The sequence below is a fragment of the Ceratotherium simum genome, chromosome X (genome assembly GCF_057802395.1).
Source record: "Ceratotherium simum simum isolate JZ-2026a chromosome X, ASM5780239v1, whole genome shotgun sequence".
Classification (NCBI taxonomy): domain Eukaryota; kingdom Metazoa; phylum Chordata; class Mammalia; order Perissodactyla; family Rhinocerotidae; genus Ceratotherium; species Ceratotherium simum.
Window position 1 is genome coordinate 2008589 of NC_141940.1, and position 17947 is coordinate 2026535.

Below are 17947 nucleotides of genomic sequence, written 5' to 3' on the forward strand. Positions count from 1 at the left end.
TCTGTTCCTATTGACAGCAATCCCCTCAAGAATCGTCTACACTGGTGATCCTCGCTTCATCTCCACCTGTAGCAGCGGCTGTTGTCCTTTTTGTCCTCAATATCTGTCTTGTTCTTACAGAAGAATAGAATGTCACTCAGCTGAAGATGCACTTCCCATCCTTCTTTGCACCTAGATGGGGCCAGTGGCATGTGAGTGGAGGGGTAACGTCTGGGCTGTGCCCTTAAAGAAGCAGAGCGTGCCTTTCCCTGCCCCACTCTGTCTCCTCGCCAGCCAGAACACAAGTGCCATGGTGGCCCGGGAGGAGCCATCCCGGACCCCCGCATGGAAGCTGGCTACTGAGGTTGGCAGAGCAGCGACATAAAAGGAGCCTGGGGGGCCGGCCCCGTGGCTTAGCGGTTGAGTGCGTGCACTCCGCTGCTGGCGGCCCAGGGTTCAGATCCCGGGCGCGCACCGACGCACTGCTTCTCCGGCCATGCTGAGGCCGCGTCCCACATACAGCAACTAGAAGGATATGCAGCTATGACATACAAATATCTACTGGGGCTTTGGGGGGAAAATAAATAAATAAAATCTTAAAAAAAAAAAAAGAAAAAAAAAAAGGAGCCTGGGGTCCTGATGATATGGAGCTGCCACGTCTGCTCTGGGCTACAGCCCTGCATGTCAAGAAAATTAATAGACTTTGTCTTTTTAGAGTAATTATAGGTTTACCGAAAAATTGAGCAGGGAGTAGAGAGTTCCCATACAGACTCCCTCACTCAGTGCCCTCAGCAGTTTCTCATTATTAACATCTTGCATTGCTGTGGGGCATTTGTTACAATCCAAGAGCCAATAGTGATACGTTATCATTAACTAAAGTCTGCAGCTTACATTACGGTTCACTCTTGGTGCTATGTGTTCTATGGATTCAGACAAATGTGTAATAACATGGATCCACCTGTATGGTATCATACCGCATGATTTAACTGCCCTAAAAATCCCCTGAAAAGTTCTTTATTGAGGGTTAGTATGCATGAAATAAAATGGACACCTGAATTTTTTACCAGGGAATCCGCCACTCAGATCAAGCTGCAGAACATCTGCATCACTGCAGAAAGCCCCTCGTGCCTCCACCCTGCCGATGTGCTGCTCCAGAGATGACTCCTCTCGCAACGTCGTCCACGGGGCTGTCTGTGTCGGTTCTTCCCGACTGCTCATTGCTGACTAGTATCCATTGTATGGCTGCACCACAAGTTACCTATCCATTTTTCCGTTGGTGGACATTTGGGTCGTTTCCAGTTTGGGCTATTGTGAATAAAGTGGATATATGCCCTCCTTTCTCGGGGCTATATGCCCCAGGAGGAGACTTGCTGGGCCACAGAGTGGTGTGCCAGCACAGGAAGAGAAGTTTTAGGGCTCTCATGGAAGCTCTCTGATGCCTGGCAAGGGGACACCCATTCTCCTCAAAACCCACTGCAACCATCCCCTGTTGCCATTAGACCCATAACTAGAGTCCAGTCTCAGCATGCTTCGGTGGGACAGGCACAAACCAAGACCTAGGAGGAGATAGCTTACACACCAAAAGAATAGCAGATTTTTGCTAGTAAATACTGGTAGAAACCAGGGAGAATATGTGTGGGAGTGGATTCTAAAGATGTTATAGCAAGGAGGATGGAATGTAACATTGAGTGGGACATAATTTATTGAGCTGGGTGCATTTACCAGAAATTCTATATTTAATGTTAGCCCATGCAGCTGGAAGGGACTCTAACAGTCCACTTCATTGGTTGACTTAAACTTGAATTCAACTGTGGCCTAAATTCAATGGTATCAGGATGGCAGAACAACACTGGCTTAATGTAGAGGAAGGAATCCAAAGGTAGAATTCCCAGGGGAACTGCAGAGATTAGTGCCTTCAACTTGAAAGTTGTAGCTGTGATGAGAGCTCTCATATCCCCACTTGTCTACTTGACCCTGTGCAGCAGGTGGACGGATCTTGGAGAATGACTGTGGATTTTTTTTAAAATTTTTTGTTTATTGCAGTAACACTGGTTTATAACATTGTATAAATTTCAGGTGTACATCATTATACTTCTATTTCTGCATGGATTACATCATGTTCTCATGTTCACCACCCAAATACTAATTACAATCCATCACCACACACATGTGCCGAATTATCCCTTTCGCCCTCCTCCCTCCCCCCTTCCCCTCTGGTAACCACCAATCCAATCTCTGTCTCTATGTGTTTGTTTATTGTTGTTATTATCTACTACTTAATGAAGGAAGTCATACGGTATTTGACCTTCTCCCTCTGACTTATTTCACTTTGAATTATACCCTCAATGTCCATCCATGTTGTCACAAATGGCTGGATTTCATCGTTTCTTATGGCTGAGTAGTATTCCATTGTGTATATGTACCACATCTGCTTTATCCATTCGTCCCTTGATGGGCACTTAGGTTGTTTCCAAGTCTTGGCTATTGTGAATAACGCTGCAATGAACACAGGGGTGCATGTATCTTTACGCATTGGTGTTTTCAAGTTCTTTGGATAAATACTCAGCAGTGGAATAGCTGGATCATAGGGTATTTTTATTTTTAATTTTTTGAGGAATCTCCATACTGTTTTCCATAATGGCTGCACCAGTTTGCACTCCCACCAGCAGTGTATGAGAGTTCCCTTCTCTCCACATCCTCTCCAACACATGTTGTTTCCTGTCTTGTTAATTACAGCCATTCTGACCCATGTGAGGTGATATCTCATTGTAGTTTTGATTTGCATTTCCCTGATAGTTAATGATTTTGAACATCTTTTCATGTGTCTGTTGGCCATCTGTATATCTTCTTTGGAGAAATGACTGTGGATTAATGTAAACTTAATCAGGCAGTGACTGCAATTGCAGCTGATATTCCAGATGTAGTCTCTTTACGGAAGTAGAGCATCACAGCCCCTAGCCTGTGGTAGGCGGCTATCGCCCTATCAAATTTTTCACTCCACACTGATTTGCAAAGTCTGCCGGAAGCTCTTTATTTTTCCCTAGCAGGGCCAACAGTACACCTGCACAGTCTTGCCTAAGGGCCTTGTCATCTCTCCTCCTCTCTGACATAATATAGTACTGAGGGACTTTGTCTTACTGTTCCTCATGACATCCACTGGTCCACTACATTGATGACGTCATCCTGATTGAATCTGATGAGCAGGAAGCAGAAAGCACTTGAGATGCCTTAGTTATACATATGCAAACCACAAGGTGGGAGATACACCCCAGGAAAATTTAGGGAAGTAAAACCCCAGGGAAGTGTTTGGAAGTTCAGTGCTCTAAAGCATGTACAGATATGCTCTTCAAGGTGAAAGACAGGATGCTGCACTTTGCACCCACTACCTCTAAAAACAATGTTTGGTGGACCCTTCAATCGTGGACTAGATATTATGTCAGTGTGCTACGTTGACCTATTTATGGTATGACTCAAGGCTGCCGGTTTTGTGTGGGGCCCAAGAGCAAGAGAGAACTCCATGGAGTCCGGGCTACAGTGCAACAGTGCAAGCTACTCTTCCAACTGGGCCTTGTGATGCAGCAGATCCAAGAATCCTCAAAGTGTCTGTGGAAAGGAACGATACTGTGTGGAGCCTCTGCAAGCACCAATAAGGGAACCGCTGTGCAGTTCCTGGACCCAATTCCAATGTGTGTGTGTGGAGGCTTCCCCACACCAACAAGGAGTTCTCGGATGCCAGCTGAGTGTCTGAGAATTCAGCTCAATTCTGACGCTATCTACCTGGAGACAGACTCAGATTCCACTCAGAGAGGGCTCAGTCCCACAAGACCACCCTCCCCTTCAGATGCCAGCCACAAGCCCAGATTGTTACCACGCTTCTGACCTACTGGTGACAAACTGGAGGGTCCCACGACCTCCTCCAACTCAGGATGCCAATTGCAAGTCCGGGTTGTGACCCGTGCTTCGGACCAACTGGCTATAAATCAGAGGTTCCCAAAACCCCTCCTTGGGTGGCCCTGCCCCTAAGCCTTGCTGGTATTGGCAGCAGCTCTTCAGCACCCTCTCCTCAGTCTGATTTCCAACTCTGCAGGGCCTCTCCTCTGAGCTTCAAGGTTCATAACCCCACCTCTTCCTTCTGTTTCCCCAGCCCTGAAGTTGGGGGCTGCCTCCTGCAGTGATGCCCTCTGTGCTAGATCTCAGGCCCTCCAACGCCTGCTTAATCAAGTCTCGATATGAAATCTTCTCTGTTGGAATACTTTGTGTAGTTTTCTGTTTTTCGGGCTGGACGCTGACTTATAGTGTTCTTTAATGGTTATATGTCAATTATATCTCAATAAAGCTGGAAAAAATAAAAGTGAAAATAAGAAAAATAGGCAGGGGCCAGCCCAGTGGTGTAGCAGTTAAGTTCACGCACTCCGCTTCTGCGGCCCAGGGTTCACAGGTTCGGATCCCGGGCGTGGACCAACACACCGCTTGTCAAGCCATGCTGTGGCAGCGTCCCATATAAAGTAGAGGAAGATGGGCACAGATGTTAGCCCAGGGCCAATCTTCCTCAGCAAAAAAGAGGAGGATTGGCATCGGATGTTGGCTCAGGGCTAATCTTCCTCACAAAAAAAAAGAAAGAAAAATAAGCAAAGCATATGAATAGGGAGTTTACAGAAGAAAAGCCCAGAAGGCTAAGAAGCATTAAAAGACGATGCTCAAACCCATTGATTATCAGAGAAATGCAAATCAAAAAAACAATGAGATATCACTTTATACCCATTAGATCGGCAATCACACACACACACACACACACACACACACACCCCTAGAAACACAGGCATTACCAAGTGCGGGTAGAGCTATAGGGACATAGGAGCCCTCATGTCCTGTTGCTGGGAATATAGACTGGCACAGTTATTCTGGAGAACAATATGTCAGTATCTAGTTGTTAAGTACACACCTAGCCTAAGAACCTGTGATTTAGCTCATATGTATACATCACAAAGAAATTCTGACACAAGGTGTAAGGTGGCATGTGTGATGAAGCTCATTGCAGCTGTATTTGCGGTGACTGGGAGGTGCAGGCAATCAGAAATCCATCACTGAGGAAGCGGGTACAACATTAGGGAGCACTGTGCAGTATCTGCAAGCAAGATTATATGCAGACCCAGCAATAGAAAGAGAGTCTAAAAGCATGGTGCTGAATGACTTCTGTGGCCAGTAACGACAGAGGAAGTCATTTGAACTGTAGCTCTCACTGAGAACAACTAATTATCCCCTAAGGCCACTTGCTGATTCCCGAAGAGGTAGCTGAGAGTCTGAGAAGCTGAGCACAGATGTTGACAGACATGTGGCAAGTGATCAAAACTTGGAATTCAGGGCCCACCAAAGAAATGGCACCTCGTGCTTTGGGTTGAAAACCCAAAGGTCTAGGAGTCAGTGTAAAGTGGAAATAGAAAAGTCCTCTAAAAGACTGTAGCCCTGTCCCCTAAGGGACAGTAATCAAGATCTGAGCCATCTAAATCCCTGGAAACCAGATTAAGGAAACCCAGGATTTCTATTGTCTCAGCTGCCTGCCAGAGGCAAATATAAATCTTCTCTGGAGGAAGACAGCATCATCCTCGACCTCAAATTATTTACGCAGTTTTCCATATACAATGTTCAGCACTCAATTAAAAATAACCAGACCATAGGGAGGGAAGAAAATGTAATAAAAATAAAATGAGAAAAGCAACAGATAACAGAAACACAGCTACAAGGACTCCAGTAATGGAATGATCAGACATAGACTTTAAAATAATTATATTTAATACATTTAAGGAAATAAGAAGCAAAATTGAGAAATTCAGAAGACAATTTGAAACTACAAAAATAATCAAATGAAAATCCTAGAAATATAAAATACAATAACCAAAATTAAGAGCTCAGTGGGTGGGTTAAACAGGGACTGAAGAGAGAATTAGTGAACTGGAAGTTAGGGCTGGCCCCATGGTGTAGTGGTTAAGTGCGCACGCTCTACTGCTGGCGGCCCGGGGTTCAGATCCCGGGTGCACACCAATGCACCGCTTGGCAAGCCATGCTGTGGCGGCATCCCATATAAAGTGGAGGAAGATGGACACGGATGTTAGCCTAGGGCCAGTCTTCCTCAGCAAAAAGAGGAGGATTGGCATGGATGTTAGCTCAGGGCTGATCTTCCTCACAAAAAAAAAAAAAAAAAGAATGGGGAAAAAAAAGAAGGAAATAGCCAGAACAAAGCTTGGAGAGGTAAAAGGATAATAAAATACAAAGTAAAAGGAGGTAAGAGACATAGGGGATACAAAAAGAAAGTCTAATATATGTTTAATTGGAGTCCTAGAAGAAAAAGAGAGAAAGAATGGGGCACAAATAATATTTGAAGAGTTAATGGCTGAAGTTTTTCCAAAATTGATGACAGATATCAAGTCACAGTTTCTAGAAGTCATATAAACCCAAAGCAGGATAAAACAAAAGAAAACCACCCCAGGACACATCAGAGTAAATCTTAGGAAAAGCAAAGACAATGAGAAAATATTCAAAGCAGCCAGAAGGTGAAAAAAAGACAGATCACCTTTATAGTTATGTGATTAGACTGGCAGTCAATTTCTCAGTGCAAACTACAGAAACCAGTGTCGGGGGAAGAGGGAGAATCTCCCTCTACCCTTTCCCTTAAGGTTCTTATGGCTGGCCAAATAATTAACAAGACAGGTTAGCAGGAGAAAATAATACCAAGTTTAATAACATGTATACATGGGAGAAAGCAGGGACACTGCCTTTCTCCACACAATAGCAGAAATTCTCGTCTTAAATACCATGTTCAGCCAATGACAAAGGAGGATTTTGGGGGTGGGGGAGTCAGTTACAGGAGATTACCACTAAAGCACAGTAAACAAGAGTAAGGTTATTATGCAGATTTAAGGCTTCACCTTCCACATTGATAAGCCTCTAGAAATGAGGCCATCCCCCCCTTCCCAAAATAGAGAGGGAGATACCTTTACAAATGGAGATTTCCCTTATAAATGTAAATGATTGTCTGGCAACTCCTCTCAGGGCCATCCAGAGAATGTGGCCAGAGAGACAGAACTTCCGATAAGATGGGCTTGTTGGTGCCTTTTCTATTGTAACCTCTATCCTACATTATCTTTACAGCCATCATGATAGATCTGTTCCAGGAAGGAGCCACCATGTCAAATTCTTTAGGCAGTTAGTGGGGGCGGTCAAATGTCCCTCAGAGAAAACAATCAAGGTAAAGAGATATATTTCAGGATAGCCAAATCTTGATCTCCCACACCAAAAAACCAGGCAATGGTATATTTGACTTGTTGACAAATATAACCGCCCGCCTTGAATTTTATATCCAATGAAAATATCCATGATAGGTCACAAAAATGGCAATAAATTCTTCCCATTCCTGTATGCACATCTTTTTGCAACATGACTTGGAAGTTCCTCCTTTCGAGAGATGGAGTCCATTTCTCCACCGTTAAATCTGTCCTCCGCCGTGTGGTTCGCTTTGGTCAAGGGGACATTAACAAGCATGAAGCTGGGGGCCGGCCCCGTGGCTTAGCGGTTAAGTGCTCACGCTCCGCTACTGGCGGCCCGGGTTCAGATCCCGGGCGCGCACTGCTGCACCGCTTGTCCACCCATGCTGAGGCCGCGCCCCACATACAGCAACTAGAAGGATGTGCAACTATGACATACAACTATCTACTGGGGCTTTGGGGGGAAAAAGGGGAAAAAAAGGAGGAGGATTGGCAATAGATGTTAGCTCAGAGCCGGTCTTCCTCAGCAAAAAGAGGAGGATTAACATGGATGTTAGCTCAGGGCTGATCTTCCTCACAAAAAAAAAAAAAAAAGAACACGCAAAACGTGTTCCTTCTGATGAAGGAACTCACTTCATAGCAAAAGAAGTGTGGCAGTGGGCCCAGGCTCATGGAATTCACTGTTCCTACCATGTTCCCCACCATCCTGAAGCAGCTGGCTTGACAGAACGATGGAATGGCCTTTTGAGGACTCAGTTACAGTGCCAGCTAGATGACAGTACTTTACAGGGCTGGGGCAAGGTTCTCCGGAAGGCTGTATATGCTCTGAATCAGCTTTCAATATATGGTGCGGTTTCTCGAATAGACAGGATTCACAGGTCCAGGAATCAAGGGGTGGAAATGGGAGTGGCACCACTCACTATTACCCTTAGTGACCCACTAGCGAAATTTTTGCTTCTTGTTCCTGTAACTTTATGCTCGTCTGGCCTAGCAGTCTTAGCTCCACAGGGAGGAATGCTTCCACCGGGAGACACAACAACGCTTCCATTGAACTGAAAGTTAAGGCTGCCACCCGGCCACTTTGGGCTCCCATGCATCTAAATCCACAGGCAGGGAACAGAGGTACTGTGCTGGCTGGGGTGATTGATCCTGACTCCCAAGGGGACATTGGACTGCTACCCCATGATGAAGGTAAGGAAGAGCGTGTCTGGAACACAGGAGATTATATATATACACACCATGAGATTTATTATAAGGAATTGGTTCATGCAATCACGGAGGCTCAGAAGTCCCAGGATCTGCAGTCAGCAAGCTGGAGATCCAGGAGAGCCAGTGATGTAAATTCCAGTCTGACATCAAAGCCTGTTAACCAGGGCAGCCAGTGGTGTAAATCCCAGTCCAAGGGAAGGAGAACCCCACCAAGGACCCAGCTTACACAGGCCGGCCAAGAGAGCAAATTCGTCCTTCCTCCGTCTTTTTGTTCCGCGCAGGCCCTCGAGGGATGGATGAGGCCCACTCACATTGGGCAGGACCATCTGTTTTACTCAGTCTATGGATTCAAATGCTGATCTCGGGGCCGGCCTGGTGGCGTAGGGGTTAAGTTCTTGCGTTCCGCTTTGGTGGCCGGGGTTTGCAGGTTTGGATCCCTGGTGCAGACAAGCCGTACCTGGCAGCCGTACCACATGTAAAGTAGAGGAAGATGGGCACGGATGTTAGCCCAGGGGAAGTCTTCCTCAGCAAACAGAGGAGGATTAGCAACAGATGTTAGCTCAGGGCTAATCTACCTCACCAAAAAAATGCTGATCTCCACTGGAAATGCCTTCACAGACACATCCAGAAACAATGTTTAACCAAATATCTGGACATTCCATTGCCCATTCAAGTTGACACAGAAAATTAACCGTCACAACCACCAACAATGTATGAGACTTCCAGTTTCTCCCCATCCTCTCCAACACTTGTTTTTTATTCTGGCCATTCCAGTGGGTGTGAAGTGACATCTCATTTTGGTTTTAAATTGTGTTTCCCTAAGGACAAATAAGATGAGCATCTTTGCATGTGCTTATTACCCATTCTTATATCTTCTTTGGTGAAACGTCTATTTAAATATTTTGTCCATTTTTTCTTTTTTCTTTTTGGTGAGGAAGATTCGCCTTGAACTAACATCTGCTGCCAATCTTTCTGTTTTGTTTTTTTGCTTGATGAAGATTGTCCCTGAGCTAACATCTATGCCAATCTTCCTCTATTTTGTATGTGGGTTGCCGCCTCAGCATGGCTGCCGACAAGTGGTGTAGGTCTGCGCCCAGGATCCGAGCCTGTGAACCTGGGCCGCTGAAGTGGAGTGCACTGAACTTAACCACTATGACACAGGGCTGGCCCCTTGTCTATTTTTAGAATTGAACTTTTATAGTTTGAGATAATAGCAGTTTCACATGCAGTTGTAAGAAACAATACCAAGAAGTCTCCTGTCCCCTTTACTCAGGTTCCCCAGTGGAAACATCTTGCAAAACTACAGTATGATATCCCAACCAGACTTTGACCTTGCCTCAGCCAAGGTACATTTCTGTCACTGTTCCCATCTTCATGAGGTCCCCTCCCCTTGCCCTTTTACAGTCACATCCACTTTCCTCTGCCCTCACCCTTTCCTTATTCCCTGGTAACCATGATCTGTTCTCCATTTCTATAACTTTGTCATTTCAAGAATGTTGTATAAACAGGATCTTAGAGGACATACAGGGTATAACTTCTCGGGACGGGCCTTTTGCACTCAGCACAATTCTCTGGAGATTCATCCAGATTATTGCATGTACCAACAGTTCATTCCTTTTTCTCACTGAGGAGGACTCCTTGGTGTGGACGGACCACAGTTGGTTTAACCATTCACCCCCTGAAGGACATCTGAGTGGTTTGCAGTTTTTGACTATTACCAATAAAGCTGCTGTAAACATTCATGTACAGATGTTTGTGTGAACATAAGTCTTCATTTCTCTGGGATAAATGCCCAGGAGTACAATTGTTACTTCATATGGTAGTTGCGTGGTTAGTTTTCCAGAGTGGCAGTTCCAATTTACATCCCCCAGTTCTTGGCCTCCTCACCAGCTTTTGGTGTCATCACAATGTTTTATTTTAGCCTTTCTGATAGGTGTGTAGTGATATCTCATTGTGGTTTTGGTTTTAGTTGGCATTTCCCTGGTGGATAATGAGGTTGACCATCTTTTCATGTGCTTATTGGCTGTCTGTACATCCTCTTTGGTGAAATGTCTGCTCACATCTTTTGCCCATTTCATAGTTGAATTGTTTAGCTGTTTTTACAGTTGGTTTTGAGTTCTTTCTATAGTCAAGATACTAGTCCTTTCTCAGACATGTGGTTTGTAAGTATTTTCTCCCAGTCTGTAGCTTGTCTTTTCATCCTTGTACTTAACAAAGTCTTTCAGAAAGCAAAAGTTTTTAATTCTAATGAAGTCTAATTTATTAATGTTTCCTTGTAAGGATCATGCTTGGGGTGTCAAATCTAAGAACTCTGCCTAGCCCTAGCTCCCAAAGGTTTTCTCCTTCTTTTTTCCTAAAAGTTTTGCATTTATGTCCATGATCCATTTTGAATTAATTTTTGTATGAAGTGTGAGACATACATCAAGGTTCATATTTTTTCCTATGGATGTCCAGTTGCTCCAGGACGATTGCTTGAAAGTCTATCCTTACTCCATTGAATTGCTTTTGCACCTTTGTCAAAAATCAGGTGAGTGAGAGGCCAGCCCAGTGGCCTAATGGTTAAGTTCGCACACTCTGCTTTAGCGGCCCGAGTCAATGGGTTCAGATCTCAGGTGTGGACCTACACACTGCTCATAAAGCCATGCTGTGGCAGTGTCCCACATCTGAAATAGAGGAAGATTGGCACAGATGTTAGCTCAGGGCCAATCTTCCTCACAAAAAAGCAAAGAACATGTAGACACCAAAATTCAAAATAAAATATCATTTGCAAGAGCTCAAAAAAAATGAATACTTAGGTGTAAATCTAACAAAACATGCCTAGGAGTTGTATGATGATAATTACAAAAACCTTGTGAAAGACCTAAATAAATGGAGAGCCATAGCGTGTTCATGGATGGAAAGACAACAGAATAAACATGTCAGTTCTCTCCAAATTGACATGCAGATTTAATGTAATTCCTATCAAAATGTCAGCAAGATTTCTTTTTTTTTTTTTTTTTTTTAATTTATTTTATTTTTCCCCCCAAAGCCCCAGTGGATAGTTGTATGTCGTAGCTGCACATCCTTCTAGTTGCTGTATGCGGGACTCGGCCTCAGGATAAACGGAGAAGTGGTGCCTCGATGCGCACCCGGGATCAGAACCCGGGCCGCCAGCATCGCAGCGCGCGCACTTAACCACCAAGCCACAGGGCCGGCCCGCAAGATTTCTTATAGACAATAGTATTCCAAAATTTATATTGAAAAGCAAAGGAATTAGAATAGCTAAAATGATTTGTGTGTGTGTGTATGTGAGGAAGATTAGCCCTGAGGTAACATCTGTTGCCAATCCTCCTCCTTTTGCTGAGGAAGATTGGCCCTGGGCTAACATCCATGCCCATCTTCCTCTACTTTATATGTGGGACACCTGCCACAGCATGGCTTGATGAGTAGTGTGTAGGTCCACACCCAGGATCCAAACCTGTGAACCCTGGGCCACCAAAGCAGAGTGCATTAACTTAACCACTATGCTGCCAGGCTGGCCCCCTAAAACGATTTTTTTAAAAAGATGAACAAGGTGGCCGGTCCTGTGGCATACTGGTTAAGTTTGGCATGCTCCACTTCAGCAGCCCGGGTTCGCAGGTTTGGATCCCCAGTGCAGACCTATACCACTTGTCAGCCATACTGTGGCGGCGACCCACATACAAAATAGAGGAAGATTGGCACAAATGTTAGCTCAGGGCTAATCTTCCTCAAGCAAAAAAAGAGGAAGATTGGCAATGAATGTTAGCTCAGGGTGAATCTTCCTCAGCTAGAAAAAAAAAAAGAAGAATAAAGTGGGAAGAATCAGTCTATCCAATTTCAATACTTATTATATAGCTACAGTAATCAAGATGGTGTGTTGTTGGCAGGGGAAAGACACAGAAATCAATGGAACAGAATAGAGAACCCAGAAATAGACCCACACAAATATACTCAACTGATTTTCTTTTTCTTTTTGGTGAGGAAGATTAGCCCTGAGCTAACACCTGTTGCCAATCTTCCTCTTTTTGCTTGAGGAAGAGTGACTCTGAGCTAACGGCTGTGCCCATCTTCCTCTATTTTGTATGTGGGACGCTGCCACAGCATGGCCTGACAAGTGGTGTAGGTCTGCGCCGGGGCCAGGCTCCATATGTTCATTTTTAGTATGTAGAAATACAATTGATTTTTGTATACTGAGCTTGTATACTGCAACGTTGCTGAATTCCCATATTAGTTCCAGGAGTTTTTTGAACACTCCTTGAGATTTTCCACAGAGATAATCATGTCATCTACAAATAGGGACAGTTTTGTTTCTTCGTTTCTGATCAGTATGCCTTTTATTTCCTTTTCTTGCCTTAATGCACTAGCTAAAACTAGCACGATCTTGAATAAGAGTAGTGAGAGCAGACATCCTTGCCTTGATCCCTCCAGATCTTAGGGGGAAAGCAGTTTTTCATCTTTAAGTATAATGTTAACTGCAGGATTTTTGTAGATGCTCTTAATCAAGTTGAGGAAGCTCCCCCTCAATTCCTATTTTTCTGCGAGTTTTTAATCATGAATAGGCGTTGAATTTTGTTAAATGCTTTTCCTGTATCAATTAATACCATTATGTGATTTTTCTTCTTTAGGTTGTTGAGTTGATTGATTTTCAAATATTGAACCAGGCTGCACTCCCGGAGTACAAACATCCTTGGTCATGGTGTATAAGTCTTTCTGTATTTTGCTGAATTCCATTCACTAATATTTTGTTAAGGATTTTTGTGTTGATATTCATGAGGAACATTGGGCTATAGTTTTCTCTTTTTTAGCCATCTTTGTCTGGTTTTGGTATCAGAGTAATACTAGTTTCACAAAATGAATTGAGAAGTATTTTCTCTTCTTCTATTTTCTGGAAGAGATTGTGTAGAATAGATATTAATTCTTCTTTAAATGTTTGGCAGAATTCTCCAGTGAAACCATCTGGGACTGGAAGTTTCTGTTTTGGGGAGATTTTAAATCATCAATTCAATTTGCTTAATAGTTATAGAGTTATTCCATTAGCTATTTTGTATTGAATGAGTTGTAGTTGTGTTTTTGAGGAACTGGTCCATCTCCATTTCTTTCTTTCTTTCTTTCTTTCTTTTTTTCCCCAAAGCCCCAGTAGATAGTTGTACGTCATAGTTGCACATCCTTCTAGTTGTTGTATGTGGGACGCGGCCTCAGCATGGCCGGACAAGCGGTGCATCGGTGCGCGCCCAGGATCTGAACCCGGGCCGCCAGCAGCGGAGTGCGCGCACCCAACTGCTAAGCCACGGGGCTGGCCCTCCATCTCCATTTCTATTTAAGTTGTCAAATGTGTGTGTGTAAGTTAATGGTAGAATTCTTTATTATCTTTTTGATGCCTGAGAGGCTGTGGTGATATCCCTTATTTCATTCCTGATATTGGTCTTTTGTGTCTTCTCTCTTTTTTCCTTTGTCAGTCTTCTAGAAGTTTGTCAGTTTTATCGATCTTTTCGAACCACCAGCTCTTTGTTTCATTGATTTTCTCTATTGTTTTTCTGCTTCCAATGTCCTTGATTTCTGGTCTTATCTTTATTGTTTCCTTCCTTCTACTTGCTTTAGGTCCATTTTGCTCTTCTTTTTCTAGTTTCTTGAAGTGGGAGCTGAAGTTACTGATTTGAGACTTACCCTCTTTTCTAGTGTATGCATTTGGCGTATAAAGTTCCCTTTCAGCTCTGCTTCAGCTGTGTCCCACACATTTTCATTCAGTTCAGTGTATTTTTTTTATTTCCCTTGAGACTTCTTTGACCCGTGGATTGTTTAGAAGTGTGTTGTTTAGTATCCAAGTATTTGGAGATTTTCCTGTTGTCTTTCTGTTATTAACAAGGTGTTAAGCTGATGGATGTTCATACCAGAAGAGACCAAAATGCCATATGATTCTACCTTTTTCTTGTCTCATCGCAAGGAAAACCAGCCCTTCCCATTTGGATGGCCAGCAAAGCTAATGCCATTGAGAAACTACCCAGGACTCAGGGGTCATCCATATGCCTTCCTTGCCAGCTGATATGACCCATTCAAAGCCTTCTTCTTCCGGTGCCCCAGAAGTTTTCACAAGCACTTGGCAGCATGTTTTCAATTTACAGTCTAGTACATAGGGATGCGCGTTGGCTACTGCATGGAATTCTGTGACCAGAAGACTTTGCTCGTTTGATAGAGCAAGCGTGTTGGGGTCAGGACACCACATCAAGGGGTATGGTGGTCAGGGAAGCCAACTATCCACCGCCCCCACAACTCTGGAAGAACTAAAGGTGTTAGAGACCCATCGACAGGAGTTGTTGACAGCCATACTTGAAGCCTTTCGGTGAAATTGAACTGGGAGAAGCTGCAGGGTGTACTCAGAAGACGGTGAATCCCTCATTGATTTCATCCATGGTTTGTTGAGGATTTTTGTTTCTTAAAATTTATTGCCATGGATTCAAGGGTAAATGGAAATCACCCTCTGACCTTGACAACCTTTGTCTTGACTCTCAAAACTCAAATTAGGGAGAAGGTGGGAGGATGGTCAGGACGGACTGTTACCCAAGCTTAGCAGCAGCTACCCTGTTCTGGAGACTCTAGAGAAAGGCAAAGAAGAAAAGTAGAAACTGACAAACTGCAGTGTCAGTTGCTCAGTTGGAACTCTTTCCCAAAGGGAGTGATCTCTACTCTGGCCAACCTATAAGAGGGAGAAGGGAAAAAAGGCACTGTATGTCGTCATGGCAAGAAGATGGGATGCTGGAAGGGGGGTTGTAGAAAGAGATGAGAGGAGGCAGGAATTGCAGGGACAGGCGAATCAGGAGAGCTGAGGGAGACGAGACCCTTTGCTAGGAAACACTTGGCAAAGGGCTCAAAATGCACAGACTGAGAGAATCTTGGAGGTGGGAACTGGGGAACTGGTGTGTCAATAATGTTTCCTCGGGCTAATCCGTCCTTGCCTTTTCTCATAGGTACTGGTGCTGTTTATTCTGCCACTTCCTGGGAAATGTCTCACTTCCCACGAGTACTGGTTGCTGGTATCTCCGGTCAGCTTTCTACTGTTCCATCCCCTCTGCGGTTCCCACACCGATAGGTTCTCAGACTGGGAAACCTGTGTTCTTACTTTCTCCCGAATCACCGAATCACCTGTAAACATGCTGGGGAGACGCCTGCCTGCAACTGAGAGGCTGCCATATTCGGTCTGCCTTCTGGAGGGTGGGGCTGCGGGGCTGGGAGGGGCACCTGATTTTGTTCCTTCTGAAAGAAAAAAGGGATGGCAGAGAGTGGCATCTCATACTGTGCTAGAAAAGCTCCCCAAGCCGAAACAAATTGTTCCAGCCTTTCGGGTCCTGGAGATTAAAGATGCTGGTTACATTTGAGATATAGAACCAGTAAAAATAGTTTACAAAAAGAATAAGCCATAGTCATCTGTAAAACAATATCCTTTGTCAAGAGCTCAAATAGAAGGAATAAAACCCATTATAAAAGAATTAGAAAAACAAGGGATATTTTTAAAAAGGCACTCACCCCCTAATACTCCCACACTTCCAAGAAAGAAGAAAGATGCTTTAGTCAGCTCGGCCTACTATTACAAAATACCACAGACTGGGCAGCTTAAACAATGGACATGTATTTCTCCCAGTGCTGGAGGCTGGAAGTCCAAGATCAAGGTGCTGGCACATTCAGTTCCTGGTGAGAGCCCTCTTCCTGGAGAGAGCTGCCTTCTTGCTATGTGCTCCTGCAGCCTTGCCTCACTGTTTGTGGGTGGAAAGAACTAGATCTGTACCTTCCTCTCCTCAGAAGGGCACTAATCCCTTTTAAGGGTCTCACCCTCATGACCTCATCTAAATCTAATGACCTCCCAACCTCCTCATTTCCAAGTACCATCCCATGGGGATTAAGGCTTCAACATAGGAATATCGGGGGGACACAAACATTCAGCCCATAACAGAAGGTACATTTGATAGAGATGATCAACCACTACCTAGATTTGAACAAGAGCTTCAAGAAGTCGATCAAGTTGTTGTTTCATTAACCCCTGCGACTCTTCTGACTTCGGGACTGTTGTCTGCAAAGTGTTTCTCTGTGTCTGATGGATGTTCTGCATATTCTTCTTTTCTTCTGTTCCTCTAGCAGAAGAATCTAAATTCTTGTTTGCTTTTGCTTATGGGAAAAGTCCAGTATTTATGGTAAAGGACTCCTTGATGGTTTCACATTCTCCTATTATTTTCTCTAGTCGTTTACAGGAAAACTTAGAGAGATGTGTCCCACCAGAGGGCTTTATGGTGATTCAGTGTGTAGATGACTTGCTGGTGGCCTCAGAAATTGAAGAGCAAAGCAAAATTGATACTTTGGCTCTCGTATAATTTCTCCCTGGACAGTGACATAAGCCTCACTAGACCAATTTCAGTATTGCTAAACTGAAGTAAAATATTAAGGCCTGTGTTGTCAGCTACAGGCTGTAGAGTGTTACAGTCTGAGTCAGCCCGTTTTTCAGATAAAACTGCCTACTACTATGCAAAACCAATGAGCCATTGTGGGGACTAGTACAGTATCATCAACAGTGGATCAGTTTTTGCAGAGCAGACCAAACCTCTGACAGAGCAATTGCATGAATGTTCTCCAGGTCTCTGGTTTGTCCCTAGAATCAGAAGAGGCTTTACAACAACTGGAAGTGGCTTCTCGTCTCTCCCCCAGCTTTGGGGCTTGCAAACTGTGAAAAACCCAACCTGATTCATTTACTATTCCTATTCAGATTGCACATTTGATGATGTTACTGGTGGGTCATGAACTTGGGATAAAAGCGGCCCTTAAGGTTTCCTGTAATAATACTGTAGGAGTTTACGCTTTGTCTGGAACTAAGTCTGCACAAGCAGGCATGTGAATGGCAGTGACATAGCTGCAACTCTTGGTTCTGGACTTAAAACGAATATGTATAATATACACATTTATATATATAATACATATTATATATATTTTATATAAAACATATGGATAATAAATATATGTTTGGTGTCTGTCATACCACAGGGTGAATTTGAAAAAAGAGAGGATTTCTGAATTCCACGGGAACCAAAATATCTCGTGGAGAAATTGATAGTTGTTTTCTCAGAGGCTTTCCCACTGCCCGCTCCGAGATCAGTAAGTCATTGCAGAGCTCACACGGGGCAGAGGGGTGAAGCTTCTAAAGGCGAGGATTGTCCTGCCAGAGCCGCAAAAGCTGCTCTGAAAACCTGGCAGACTTGGAACAGAGAAGCTCCACTTTGAACACAATAAGAAGCTTTTGTTCATTAAAAACCAAAACAAACAAACAATCAAAGGCTCCCCAGAAGGAAATGGGCAAATGAACTGAAAGGGGGGCTCTGGGAAGTCCCAAACAAGATCAGTTGTAGACCGCAGTCCCTATTTGCCTAGTTAGCGTTGTCGTGGCATCAACAACAATCACCTGAGGAAGAGAGGAATTTTAAAGGCACTAGATTCTTACTATGCCCACTAAAGAAAATGAAATT